Source organism: Astyanax mexicanus, chromosome 8 (assembly GCF_023375975.1).
Source record: "Astyanax mexicanus isolate ESR-SI-001 chromosome 8, AstMex3_surface, whole genome shotgun sequence".
Classification (NCBI taxonomy): domain Eukaryota; kingdom Metazoa; phylum Chordata; class Actinopteri; order Characiformes; family Acestrorhamphidae; genus Astyanax; species Astyanax mexicanus.
This window is the reverse complement of record NC_064415.1, coordinates 24,472,598-24,488,644: the sequence shown is the minus strand read 5'-3', so window position 1 is coordinate 24,488,644 and position 16,047 is coordinate 24,472,598. Positions and strand designations below refer to the sequence as shown.

The following is a 16,047-nucleotide window of genomic DNA, read 5'->3' as shown; positions in this document are numbered from 1 at the left end:
AGGTCAAAGCTAACAGTGATGTCAATAAAAGTACATTGTAAATTTAAACACATTTTTTGTTAGTGATGTTTAAAAATAATAATGTCCAAAACCCCAAACTCAGCATTTACAGTCCATAATCCCAAACTCAACACATATGGTCCATAACCCTAAACTCAGAACTAACAGTCCATAACCCCAAACTCAACACTTACTGTCAACACTTCATGTGCATAAATCAAACATCAACACTTAGGGTGCATTAATCCCATCCTCAACACTAACAGTCCATAACCCCAACTCTACACTTACTGTGCAAGAACCAAACATCAACACTCAGTACAAAATTCCATCCGCAACACTCAGAGTCCATAAACCCCAACCTCAACATTTACAGTCCATAACCCCAAACAGTCCAAAACCCCAAACTCAACATTTACAGTCCATAACCCCAAACTCAACACTTACAGTCCATAACACCAAACTCAAAACTTACAGTCCAAAACCCCAAACTCAACATTTACAGTCCATAACCCCAAACTCAACACTTACAGTCCATAACCCCAAACTCAACATTTACAGTCCATAACCTCAAACTCAACACTTACAGTCCAAAACCCCAAACTCAACATTTACAGTCCATAACCCCTAACTCAACACTTACAGTCCATAACCCCAAACTCAAAATTTACAGACCATAACCCCAAACTCAACACTTACAGTCCAAAACCCCAAACTCAACATTTACAGTCCATAACCCCAAACTCAACACTTACAGTCCATAACCCCAAACTCAACATTTACAGTCCATAACCTCAAACTCAACACTTACAGTCCAAAACCCCAAACTCAACACTTACAGTCCATAACCCCAAACTCAACACTTATGGTCCATAACCCCAAACTCAAAATTTACAGACCATAACCCCAAACTCAACACTTACAGTCCAAAACCCCAAACTCAACATTTACAGTCCATAACCCCAAACTCAACACTTACAGTCCAAAACCCCAAACTCAACATTTACAGTCCATAACCCCAAACAGTCCAAAACCCCAAACTCAACATTTACAGTCCATAACCCCAAACTCAACACTTACAGTCCAAAACCCCAAACTCAACATTTACAGTCCAAAACCCCAAACTCAACATTTACAGTCCATAACCCCAAACTCAACACTTACAGTCCAAAACCCCAAACTCAACATTTACAGTCCATAACCCCAAACTCAACACTTATGGTCCATAACCCCAAACTCAACATTTACAGTCCATAACCCCAAACTCAACACTTACAGTCCATAACCCCAAACTCAACACTTACAGTCCATAACCCCAAACTCAACACTTACAGTCCAAAACCCCAAACTCAACACCTACAGTCCATAACACCAAACTCAAAACTTACAGTCCAAAACCCCAAACTCAACATTTACAGTCCATAACCCCAAACTCAACACTTACAGTCCATAACCCCAAACTCAACATTTACAGTCCATAACCTCAAACTCAACACTTACAGTCCAAAACCCCAAACTCAACACTTACAGTCCAAAACCCCAAACTCAACATTTACAGTCCATAACCCCAAACTCAACACTTATGGTCCATAACCCCAAACTCATAATTTACAGACCATAACCCCAAACTCAACACTTACAGTCCAAAACCCCAAACTCAACATTTACAGTCCATAACCCCAAACAGTCCAAAACCCCAAACTCAACATTTACAGTCCATAACCCCAAACTCAACACTTACAGTCCAAAACCCCAAACTCAACATTTACAGTCCATAACCCCAAACTCAACACTTACAGTCCAAAACCCCAAACTCAACACTTACAGTCCAAAACCTCAAACTCAACATTTACAGTCCATAACCCCAAACTCAACACTTAGTCCATAACACCAAACTCAAAACTTATGGTTCATAACCCCAAACTCAACATTTACAGTCCATAACCCCAAACTCAACACTTACAGTCCATAACCCCAAACTCAACACTTACAGTCCAAAACCCCAAACTCAACACTAACAGTCCATAAATCCAACATCAACACTTGCATAATCCCAACATAATCAAACATTAACAACCAGTCCAAATTCCTATCTGTAACACTTTAAAGCTTGGACTCTTACAGTCTATAACTACAAATTTCACACTAACAGTTTGTGCCTCACTACATTTATCAATTATTTGAACTGCATTATTTTTTTCACAGTTCTCATAGACCTCCATCAGAACTACACTACATCCTGTGACATTTTCCAGTGTAAACATTATTTGCTGTAAAGTGGCTAATACACTGCTAAAGTACTTTATTAGAGATACAAGAAAACACACAGACACAGACACACATCCAATGATGAGAGAGTAAATGCTCATGGCTTTGTGAGCAGTAGTGAGCATTTGTAAAATGATACATGCTGACACGGCTCTGTCTTAACAGGATTATGATGTTCTTTCTTTTAAAACCCTGCTCACTCTTAGCCTCACTTAGGCCTCAGTGCACTGTGACAAGGCCTTATGATCCGACTCGATCACAGACCCCCCCATCCAGTTCAGCTCACCACATACACACACACACACACAAACACGCACACACACACACAGCTAATACTGCCCATCAGGGGAGAGAGACTTACACACAACATGGTTTCAACTGCTTTGTTTGTTTTTGTGCCAAATGCACCATCTCTCTCTCTCTCTCTCTCCTTCTTTCTTTCTTTCTTCTTTCTTGCTCTTTATCTCTCTTGCTCCTACTATGGAGTCCCAGTACACCACCTCTTCATACAATTACTCTCCATTAAAAATGGATTAGACTTAACCTTCACAGCCTGTGTCAGATACAGCAGTGAAAAAGGGAGATCAAGAGGAAAGAAAGAAGAAGCAAAAAAGAGTGATAGTAAAAGAGAAAGGCGAAAAAATTAGATAAATGGATGAATGCGAGGAGAGGGGTAAAATGTGCGCGTGTGTGTGTGTGTGTGTGTGTGTGTGTGTGCGTGCAAAGTGTGTGTGTGAGGAGAAAAGAAGACCATGAAACCGCTACAGACCAGAACAGAAAAGCTGAATTGTCTGAAGAGAAGAGAAGAGAAGAGAATTTAACTGATGTGTGTAAATATAGAAGTGTATTTATAGTGTAAATATAGTGTGAATTTGAGATACACTAAGTGTAAACAGGGTAAAATGAATTAATGATTATATGTGTTATATACTGTTATATGTAATTGTGAAGTTTTGTTTGTATAAATAAAAAGTGAATGAAGTTAAACTAATGTGTGTGAATATGAAGTAAACTGTAGTTAAACTGATATGTTTGATTATGGAGTAAACTGGATTAAACTGATATGTGTAAATATAAAGTAAACTGAATTAAACTGATGTGTGTGGTTCTAAAATTAACTGAATTAAACTGATATACATGTGTTTGAATATGGAGTGGATTATGATAAAAAGCCATGTGTGGATTGAACTGATAAAGTTCGATTGATGTGTGAACAAGAAGTTAACTGAGCTGATATATGTGAAAATGCAATTAAACTGGGATGCTCTATAAAGTGAAAGGAGTTAAACTAGTTTGTGTAAAAAATGTACATTTGGAGTGAATGGAGTGATATGTTTAAATATGGTGTGAACAGAGTTAAAGCGATGTGTGAATAGAAAGTAAATGGATTTAGTAAACTGCAGTGTTTGAAGTGAATGTGAATTGTTCACTGAAATTACTTTAACAGGGATGTCTTAAAGGGCAAGCCCCTCTGCAGCAAGCCTCGCCATCACTGAATTAAACACCCTCTAATATCCTCAACTCCAAGCTGCAGCTAAATATAGTGTAGCCAATGAGAGAGGCAGAGGGGGCGAGAGAGAGACATAGAGAGGGAGAGAGAATAGACAGTGAGCAATAGAGGGAGAAAGAAATGGACGAAATGGCAGTGCAAGAGAAAGTGGGGTGGAGAGAGCAACAGGGATGATGTCATCCTTCACTCGGCCTCTCTCTATTCCTACTCTTCCTCTACCCCACCCTCTCTCCATTCTCCATCACTCCCTGTAGGTACCTATCTCTCTCTTTCTCTCTCTCTCCTCTCTCCCTCTTTCTATCCCTGTCTCTCTGAGCACAGAGACTCTCTCGTTAAATAACGGTTACTGTGTTTGGGTGGCTGATGAGCTGCTGCTCTATTTTCGGAGCCGCCAAAACCGCCTCAGCACCTAGCGGTTGGGGGAATACGGTAAAAACAGCAGCACTGCAGAAGAACAGGCAAAGCAGAGCATTTTTTGCTTGCATATTTTCTTTTGCTGTTTCTGTTTCTTGGTTGGTTTTATGGTTTCACACCATTTGCAAATGGCAGCTGCTCTTTACAGTGCATCAAAATGTCATGAGGAATGGACCAACAAAATGATTCAACAGGAATAAAATAATTAAAGATAAGAATTAAGCCTGTAACAATATTTTTCTTCTCCTGTAAAGTTATTTCTTCACATAGCCCAACATTTCCAGTTGCTAATGCAGTGTACAATATGAACATGGATGTTGCCATTTCCGAGTTCCAAGTAAAAAAATTTACATGGAGTTCTGCTACAAGTCAGGAGCTCTACTCAAAAAGTTAGGAGAGAGCCTCAACCAAACCTGAGTTCAAACTGCAAAAGTCAATAAAAAACAGTAAAAGAAATATTATTACACAATTTTATCACATCTGTCAATTTGTGACTTATTAAATTAGTTATACACACAGTACTTGCCAACTTAAATCTGTGGACATATTTTCCTGGTGGTTGGATGCACAAAATACTGCAAAATGCCTTTATCAACTGGCATTTTTAACGATAATAACTATGAGACAATGCTAACAGTAATAACCCAGGACAATTTTAGCTTAGATTCACCTTAAAAAAACACTAGTAATATAATGTCAAGCCAGCTGTGGTAAACGCCAAAGTCTTTAACTGCTTAAATACCTGGAATACCATCAATTCCAGCTCCGACAACCGTCTTCCGAAGTAAATGGAATGCAGCACAATGTGCAGAGAGGGTGTGGACTAGCATTTGCTTCCTTCAAAAGCATGTAAATCCACCCAAATGTGTCTATGAGTAATGCAAGCTATCTAATCTTTTGTACATCTGAACACGCTTGGATGAGAACACTACATGCCAATTCTGTTACATCTGCTATCAGATTCCAGCACTGGTTAGCATCACCCTGACTTATGGGAAGAGAAGGGGAGTGGTTCTACCCACAGAATCCCAGACATGGATGGCTATGGCATCATCAGTTACTGAAAACAATCATCTTATGACCGAGCTAATATTGAGAAATTTTGGACTATTTCCATTGGACAATTCACCACAGAATTGTCAAAAATTCTAGAGAATATGTATTTTTGAATGATGTTAAAAGCTACAAACAACAATAATAGAGAGCATAGTTATAATAGGTATAATGCCTTGTGCCTTAGAGCAGCACAGCAATGCCAATATTACACATTATAGCACTCCTTCTCGTGTATTATTGTGATTATACCACAGTTCCAATATCACTGTTTATTGAAAGTGTGGGAAAAAATGATCTGTTTGGTCATAAACACTCTGCTAGTTAAAATAGTTTCATTGCTGCTCTGTTTGTAGCTGTAAAGTTTGGCTTGTAAGCGCTACATCATTGCTAGGTTACCTGTATGTGGCAGAATAATACATGGAGAGCTTCAGTTACAGTGCGTTACCGGCTGATAACAGCACTCATAGAACGCCTCCCAGCCAATCACATTGCAGGGTCAGAACTAACTGTGATATAATGGTTGTGTTGACAACTGTCTATAGTAATACCATTTTCATTTCATGTTTAATTACTCAACAGAAATGGCCCTACATTTAAAATATACAACTTATGATTATCTGATAATGCCAACACTGTTGATGGTTGGTTGTTCTATATTTTGAATCATTTCTACTGGATAGTTTAGCATGTAATTACCACAAAATATGAAGGACAACCAGCAGCATGAGCAAATGAGCAAATAACAATCACCTAATGACAGGGTTAACACTTGGTTGTATGTACCACAATTTGACTATTTCTATTGGACAGTTTACTATGAAATTGCTAGAAAATATGTTATACATTTACAAATTGTGCATAAAACTACACACAACAGCAATGAATGTTTAAAAAATAAAATATATTTTTCCAACTACACTTAGTAAAATAGTAAATAGTAAAATGTATTTCAATATTAAAAACAAACAAAAAAAAAACAGACTGGATTAATTTTAATGTTTATGTTAATGGGTTTCTGTCAAATTATTTATAAGCAGATAACAAGGAAATAACTTAGCAAAGTTGAACATAAATATTTCCTAAAATTAAACATATGCATTTATACAATCAATAAAACTAGCTAATAATCACAGCAAGCCAGTAAACAACAGACACACAGCCATGTGTGCAAGTCTACAGCATGCAAAGATCTGCCATGTTCTTTATTTGGTATTCACAAGAACACAGACTGGATTGAAGCTCTTTGCTTGAATTAATTAACACATTGCAATGACCCAACATCAAATATAGGCCACAGCGGAACACATATTCAGATGCTGTCAAATGGTTAGTGTGGCTTTGCTGAGCTATTACACTGCTTAAATATCTAGTCTAATCTTTTTTTTCTCTCTCTCTCTGTTTTTTTTGTAAAGACATTCTTCTATACACTCTCACAGAATTCTGTGAAGGTTCTTCACACTGTCATTTTGTAACACTGTTACAAAAAGGATAATTTAAATTACCCATATTTATAAATGCTTTTCTTGTTTATTATCTTTCTTCCTGAGGTCTACTATAAATGTCTTATGTGGGTTTGAAATCAGTTCTAAAAGATATTATAGTATGTTTTTATATGGCCATATTTCAGCCTGTATTTATTCTTTAGAAAAATCAGGCTTGGTTAAAAAACACATGCCAAATGTCATGTGATGGCATGAAGTTTAACCTTTAGAGAACAGCTTGGGAACAACCACAACTATATTGCTGTTTATTGATGTGTATTATAACACTGTCCAACTTATCAGTTTGAAAGAGGCCTGATGGATGGCTATTGGATACCATATGGACGGGAGATTCCATTTTCGCAGAAGGAATTACCATTAGCAGTGGACAGCACAGTGGGTGGTAATGATTGGGAACGGTGATGATTGGCTAGAACTGTCAGGGTAAACAAATAAGTGTCCTACATGCACATTCCGCATGCTAGTTTCTGTCACATGACTTGTCTGTGCATGTCTGTGTATTACTGTCTTTTATAACTTCAGCATGATTTTGCAGGAATATGTAAACACAATCGTTTTTAAGATACAAAACCAGGGAATGGGAAATCCATCAATCTTTTGATAGAATCTAACTGAAATTAAAGTTCTTTTTTATTTCTTTTTGATTTAATTCACCACTAAGAAGACATCAAATATACAGAAATTGGAATGTTATAAATTAAACAATTATTAGGCAACTAAAAAGTGAAAATACCTCATAATTAATATTGCCCAGTCTGCATTTCAACGTTTATTCCATTTAAAACATCATCAAGGTTAAATTACATTTAATTACATACTTTTTGATTTAAAAGGATTAAACTATATAGAACCAGGAACACTCAAAGAGGCATTTGCATGCAGAAAAGGTTCTATAGCTTGATTCAGAAGTAAGACGATGTAAAGTTTTGATGTAGCCTCATAATAAACATGTAGTAAAATGCTAATAAAATCTGAATAATTATCATATCCATGACAAAGATACTGGGCCCTATCTTACACCCAGCCAACAACAGTCTGTTTTCACACCTTGTTCCTGTGTAGTCTGAATAGCAAAGGTGCTTGTGAATATACTGTATCTACACCAATGGACATGGTGGTCTGGAAGTGAGGTGTGTTCAGGTAAATTTCTGGCGTATTGCTATCTTGGCAACAGAAAACACAGATGGTTTCAACAGTCAGCTGTTAGACAATCATTGCTATCTTGGCAGTAAATGGTCAACACAGGCACATGCCCAAAGCACGTACACCCCCGATTGTAATGCACACATGGACATGCAGCTGTGCACAAACAACACATAGGGCATGCATATTGGCAGCTATGCAGCTCTTACATTAACAAACCACAGAATGAACGAGCCTGAACAAGCAGGTCAGTTTCCTCTGCTGAGAAGCATTGGACACATACAGGAAGCGGCGCCATTAAAATAGCAGTCTGCCAACACCAGAGTGCACCTGATTCTTAAAGGGAATGGCAAGTGACACACTGATTGGTTTATTGTACGTTACACCCAAAACACACCCATTATTAATTAAGAGAATTAGTACATGTCTTTTGCACATTTCAAGCCACGGACAGCATACTTTTCCTGTCATTACGACAGCAAAGACACACTAACACGCTCTAAATCAAGCTGCACTGTTTGCAGTTCACGGTTCTATTACTAAAATCCATCCCATGTTAACCTTTCCACAATCATTTAACGTTAAATGTGGTTTCAACATATTTTTTTTTTTTAATACTGAAACTGCAACTAACATTATTTCAACCAAATTTTAATGTTGAAGATCGGTCGTGTGCCAACTGGACGGGCCTGACGCAATCAAAACGCAACAAGCGTGGAGTGAGATGCTCTTTATTTATGCAGTAATAATTAAAAATTCATTCATTCATTGAGGCAAATGATTAATTTTGTTTGGTTTCAGATGAAAAAATATATATTTTTTGCATCCCTATTAATATCAGTATTTCTTAATGTATATGTTAAGAATCAGATTCCCTTGGCTCTAGCGTTCCGTTCTTCTCATTTCTAGCTGTAATATCTCTCTCCTTTCTTCTCTTCTCTCCCTCTTTCTCTTTCGCCCCCTTTATTGATCCGAGGAGGCCAGAGAAAGAGCAAACCTTCTGTCTACTGTAACCCTACACCACTCTGTCCAGCTGGAGCTATATGAACATTCAAGCACACACACATACACTAAGACACACACACACACAAGGAGCTAAGCACAATGCAGGAAAATGCATGACTCAAGCACTGCAGGAGTGTAAAACAGGCTTAAACATACACACACAGACACAGCTTTATCCCATACACATACACACAGCGATGCACAACAATTCACTACAGCACAGGATATTCACTCACCACACAAACACAAAAACACAATTTGAATAAAAAAAATCATTAGCATTCAATGCATTTCCCCGACCCACATAAAAAACAAATCACTGTCACTTCAAAGCAGCCGATTAATAGTTTTCAAGTGGCGGCCAAATATAAAACCCAAACCCCAAAATCACTTTGAAACTGGAAGTTGAGTCCTCTAAGCAATGAAGCGTTGCAGTAAAAGTGTGTTGTGAGCGGCCTATTGCAGAAGAAAAGCTCTGCTTCAGGCTAAAGGGGCTATTTACAGAAACACACACTCACTCACGAGGACTAGCAAAAGCCAAGTCAGAGTTGGTCTTGAAGTAAGACTAATAGAAATCATATAAATCATACACACATATGGCCTAATTCAGTTATTTCCCCAGTTACACACTATAGTCATTCTCCAAAGTGGCGTAACTAGAACTAGGAATCATGGGGCTCATTACAAAAACAAAACAAAAACACCAGACCATCCATTTTAAAATTATCCTCAATTAAGAAACAATAATGTATTATACTGTCTACTTGTTTGTGCTTACATTTAGTTACTGAAGAACTTTGGCTGCACATTGGCAAGAACTTGGCAATACAACACGTAACACTTTACAAAGATTACTATTCAATATATCGCAATATATTACAATCCTGTAAGCATATTTAGAAAAACGTAGAAAAAACCTGTCAGATGCAACCAAAAAAAGTCACACTGTAATATTTAATTGGACAGTCTTTAGCTTTGACGGCTGGATGCATTCACTGTGGCATTGTTTCGATAATCTTCTGCAGTGTCACAAGATTTATTTAAATCCAGTGTTGCATTAACTTTTCACCAAGATCTTGCAGTATTGATGATGGTAGATTCTGACCTCTGCACAAAGTCTTCTCCAGCACATCACAAAGATCCTCAATGAGATTAAGGTCTGAACTCTGTGGTGAACTCTCTCAATCCATGTGTGAAAATGATGATCTCATGCTCCCTGAATCACTCTTTCACAATTCCAGCCCCATGAATCCTGACATTGTCATCTTGGAATATGCTCGTTCTATCAGGGAAGAAAAAATCCATTGATGGAATAACCTGGTCTATATTCAGTATATTCAGGTAGTCAGCTGACCTCATTCTTTCAGCACATACTGTTGCTGAACCCAGACCTGACCAACTGCAGCATCAACCCAACATCATTTACTTAGTTAAATCCAGTTGGCGACTTTTTTTGGCCAGGCAGTGTAGATTAAAAGAAAAGCACAAACTATCAGATTTATAAAATCTGAATACAAAAAAAAGCTGACTTTTAATCCAGTCAGAACACTGGTATCTAAAAACAATACAGCTTAAGAGGGCAGGTCTGGAAGCAATCCTAATAAACTGATACAGTGTTTTTTTTTAAGGAAATATTTTGATACAATAGGAAATGAAGATTTTTTACACATCTAGTAGATATCCTTGAGCACTGATGTGAAGTATAAGTAGTATATAAGTAGCAATAAGGCATCCAGTAAGGGTGTAACACAGTTTTTAAAAATATGAAACACTGATACACAGTTAAAAACTGCACACTCACACACACATATACAGTATATATGTATGTACTATAAAATAGTATAGATACATATATACTGTACATGCTGCTGTCAGAATAAAACCTGCATATCTTAAAAATAAAACCCTACAGGAGAAGATTAAAAAATAATAATATTTTATGAAAATAAATATAAAGAATTTTTATTCGAAATATTTTTAATTCAAGTATTTTTATTAAGAGATTTTGACAGTGTAATTGTAAAATGTTAAATTACGTAAAAAAAGAGTAAGAGACACAAGGTTTTATTCCAACAGCAAAAAATAGTTTAAAAATTATTAAACTTAATAAAATTTTAAATTACACAAAAAAAGAGAAAGAGATACAAGGTTTGGTTTCAACAGCAGAATATAATTATTTAACTGTAAATATAATTATACATGGATTGTTGCACTGCTACTGTCTAGTAAAGGTGTTAGGGATTAATGGTTTTATTATTTAATCAATATTTGTCATTTTTAACTTAATCTTTCAGAATAAAAATGTAACATGTCTTTTCTTCTTTTACATACAGCAGGAGCTGTCACACCCAGATACAAATACAGACACACCAGCACGTTTCCACTAACATGCGGCTACGGTCACACATTAATGAACAACTGCACCATACAATGTCTGTCACACACAGTCAAACACAGCTTCACACGTGACACTTATATGGGGCGCTAGAAATAATGAAGACACACATCTGTATTTATACCAAGCATGAACAAGAGTAGATGTAGAGAAATACAGTGCATATGGCCACATTTATAAAGCAGATGTTGCCTCTGATTCACCCAGTATATAGTAAGATCTTTCCTGTGTTTTATTTAAGATTAGATATTGATAGAATTAACTAACTTACTAATTAATAACATGTACTGTTAGACTAATCAGGATTTTATTACATTTTTAAGAAACCTATAGTCGATTGTTAAAAATTAGCCAGGCGAATTAGTACACGATGTGGCTAAAACTGTATTAGAAGCCATTTTGATGTCTGTTCTGTTTCTCTACCTTTCTCATAGTGTTAAACAGTGTTGTAAAACACATAAACACGAAGAGATCATATAAATGAAGAGACAGGCCAATAACAATTTTCGTAACAAAAATTGTAATGCCTGTTCCAGGACAAAGTCCCATTCCTAACTAAAAACAGCCAATCAGCTTGCTGTAGATATGAGCGCAGGCGCAGTAGCCATAAGAAGCCCCTCAGTAAAAACAGACAATCAGCTTGCTGGTTGTGCTGAGAGCAGAAGAGTGTAAGTGTGCTAGTAGGGAAGGCACTCCTTGCTGTGGAGATGTGCGCAGGTGCAGCAGCCATAAGAAGCCCCTCAGTAAAAACAGCCAATCAGCTTGCTAGTTGTGCTAAGAGCAGAACAGTGTAAGTGTGCTAGTAGGGAGGCCATCCCTTGCTGTGGAGATGTGCGCAGGCGCAGTAGCCATAAGAAGCTGAAAATTATTATTTAGGTGAACACTATAAAATGTTCATGATTAATTGTTTATCAGATCTTATCAGTGATTTAAAATATGTTTATGAAATCATAATCGTAGTCTCCCTATACAAACAGTTGGAAGTCTGGTCTTGAATGGCTGTAAATAAAGTCACGTTTCAAAGATGGCCACTGAGTGAAGTGACTGTCCTATACGGAATTTGACACAAGTGTATTTTTTGTTAATACACAGTTTGGCACAGTTTAAAGGACCAATATGTAACTCATTTTCAGTAGTAAATGATAAAATGATCAGGATGTATCATCAGATATTAAGGAAACATGCTAAGTGAAAGCACTGGCAGCTCTTGTCAGCAGAGCTTCAGCAGTACGTTCCTATTTTAAGTGTGCAGTCCGTCCCGGAGTTTTGTGTCAGTTTTATCCTCTGACTCCTCCTGCTGCTCGTTCCCCAACACTAACTCCACCCCCGAGGTTGCCAGCACGTAACACTACGCTACAGCGACCTGTGCTGCAGCAAAGGAGCTAGCTAGCAGAGCTGGTTCAGTTAAACCTCAGCTGCTACACAGCTTAAAAAGCCTTAGCATGTCTCAAAAAGCTCAGTTACCAAAGAAGGAATATAACAAGAGTGAATATTGGCTGTGAGTTGGAGAATTAGAGCTCAAAAAGACTACAAGTCCGACCCAGAGCTGCTACTTTTCTCCTGAACAGGTAAGATAACTGGCTAGCTAATTCAGTCAGGTAATTTATCACCACCACCAGGTTAGCTTACACAGTTACAGCCGACCGCGGCGCTCCCTCGCACGGGACACAGCCGACCGCGACGGTCCCTCGCACGGGACACAGCCCTGCCAACTGCGGCCCTTCCTCGTGTAAAATACAGTCAATATAACGCTAAATACTGAGTTTAGAATTGCTGTATTTCTCCTCTCTCCTCTCGCTCGTACTCTGCCTCTCCTACTAGTCTAAACTTTGTGTAGATTTGTTAGATTCAGCCTGCTGAATTTGGCAACCCAAGCTAGTTCCGTGGCTGGGGTGGGGTGGGCGGGGCAGACTACTCTCTGTGGTGTTTTGAAATTGGACCGCTGTAGCCATTTCACACACTCGCTCTCATTTCCTACAGAATGTACCTTTAAGGCTACAATGTCATGGTTCACATAGTGTAAGTCTCTGTTACATGTTAGCTAGATAGCTACATTTGATTAGTTATTCATCGAAAGGATTTTTATTACAACACAACACAATTAGTCAATAATCGATTTTAATTAGCTCTTTAAAAAAGTATTTTTACTCTTTATTACATTTAACTCCAATTGCAAATGTGTTTCCTAAGGTCATGATCTACAGCTAGCACATCATATAATCAGTTAGCGTTTATTTCAAGCTCAAGCATAATACAGTAATAGACCAACATCAGTGAAAGACAAAAAGTGAGCTCAAACAAAGTTCATTTTAGACATTGATAAATACAGTATGGACTAACTGCACAGTTAAACTACACTTCTCTTTATTGAGGAATGAGGAAAGCACCTTACCCTGAATGAGGTAATCATTCAGTGTCTTGGTGAGTGTTTTGGTCATCAGTTGTTTTCCTAGCCAAGTACTAAAACAGAGGCGTTCTGAGTAGACCGCTAGAGTAAATGCTGTATTTGTATTCATAAGATCTAAAATGCAAAATCTAGTCTTATTGTTTAGTCCTTTAGTCCAATCACTTTATAAAACAGTATACAGCTCTGAAAAAAATTGAGACCACTTCAGTTTCTGAATCAGTTTATTTGATTTTGCTATTTATAGGTATATGTTTGAGTAAAAATGATCATTGCTGTTTTATTCTATAAACTACAGACAACATTTCTCCCAAATTCCATTGAAAGCATTTATTTGCAGAAAATGAGAAATGGCGGAAATAACAGAAAAGATGCAGAGCTTTCAGATCTCAAATAATGCAAAGAAAACAAGTTCATATTCATAAAGTTCCAAAATCAATATTTGGTTGAATAACCATTGTTTTTAATTACAGTTTTCATGCATCTTGGCATGTTTTCCTCCACCAGTCTTACACACTGCTTTTGGATAACTTTACGCCACTCCTGGTGCAAAAATTCAAGCAAAATTCAATTTGGTAAAATTAAAGAAACCCATAATTTGTAAGTGATCTCATTTTTCTTCCAGAGCTGTGCACAGTATTACTAGATTAACAGATTATCTAGGTTAAATAAAATCCTCAGCTGATGTATTGCTGCTAATATGCTAAAGGAACAATCCACTGAAGGTTCTTCAATGGCAGTGCTTCAAAGAACTCTTTTTGGCAGTTTTATCTTTTAGATGCTGGTCATCATAGTTCACTAAAACTCTCACTGGGGTGGTATCTTGCTTGTCACTGTGATCGTACCCTCATGGGTATGTCTTTGATACCTGTAGTTGAGGCAGCAGTGCTGTAGGGTTTTTTTTTCTTCTGCAGTTTTATTTTACATTATTTTAGTATAGTTTGTATGTATTTAAAATGTTAGATTGTGAAAAGGTACAGATATGCACCCTTCATCCTGCAGTAGTGTGTACTACATTAGACATACACAAAACACATTGAAATTAAAGGGTCGTGTTTTTCATTTTCATTTTTTTATAAAATATTATTAAATACATATCAACTGTGGAGCGAAGAGATACAGAGTCCTGATACTGATATGCAACCTGTCACGATAACTACATTATCGACAATAAATGGACAATACCTTAATCATTTTTGATAATCGTGATATTTTATACTGTACTTATTTGTATATTTGTTTAAATATATAACAGTAAACAGTATTTTAGCCAGTAATAAAATACAAGACCAATGCTTCATTAATTGTGACTACACACACACATAGTGTGGACTGCAGTAGGTGAATAAAAATGATATATTTCACAAATTATGATTAATTACAAATTTGTTGTCTTTAAAAGGTTATGATGATGCGTCGGTAGGCTAATATTATCATGCTAGTATTCTATTATCGTTAAGTCAGTGGCATTTCAATGGTCTTTAAATGACAATAATGTGCTTTATCGCAATTATTTCTGGAATTATATATCACAGAAACAAAAACAATTACCTGATCCATCTCCGTATTGGTTATTTTATAGAACTCTTGTAAATTATAAAGCCTATCTGTACTGTTTATAATGATGGCTTAAAAATGTAAATAAAAAAATACAATAGCATGTATACCTATATATCTATATATGCCACTATCTGAATAAAACTTCTATTTCTAAAAATATTAAACTTTACAGGAGAAGAGAACAAAAGAATTTAAATTGTACAGAAATTGAATTCCAAGTAATTTGGGGCCATTCCTATTGATTAATTCATTATGAGATTTTGACACAAAGTAAAGATCATTTTAAATAAACGAGGAAGAGATGCAAGTTTTTTATTTTATTTTTTTTCCATCATATATATATATATATATATATATATATATATATATATATATATATATATATATATATATATATATATATATATATATACAGTATTTGAGTATCTGTATGTAATAATGTGGTGTCTACAACATACTGTGGGTGAACATGTGGGCTCACCACATTGCTAAACGTTCTCCCTGACGCAATTCATGAATCAAAACATCACCCGTAAACTGTGACACCCATACCCATAACTGTAACATCTGAATTGGCGTTGATTCTAAAAATGCTGCAATTGTTCAGGCTTGATAAAACACCAATTAAATGACTCACGTGACCACGCATGATGATCATTTGTAAACTTGGTTGTTCACACTTTTCTGCAGAACTGCTTGTTATGTCAACCGGTATGAGGTTGCAACATCACGGCTAAGTCATAAAGCTTCGGTAATGCCTTGCCTGAGGTGAAGCTTAAATTCCAGTATG

The 16,047-nt window shown here is 36.6% G+C and overlaps 1 protein-coding gene across 1 annotated transcript in view; it reads right to left on the bottom strand.

The window, feature by feature from the left end:
• Window positions 1–16,047, bottom strand: part of ppp2r5b (protein phosphatase 2, regulatory subunit B', beta) — a 47,584-nt gene that overhangs the window by 26,885 nt on the left and 4,652 nt on the right. The window lies entirely within an intron of this gene.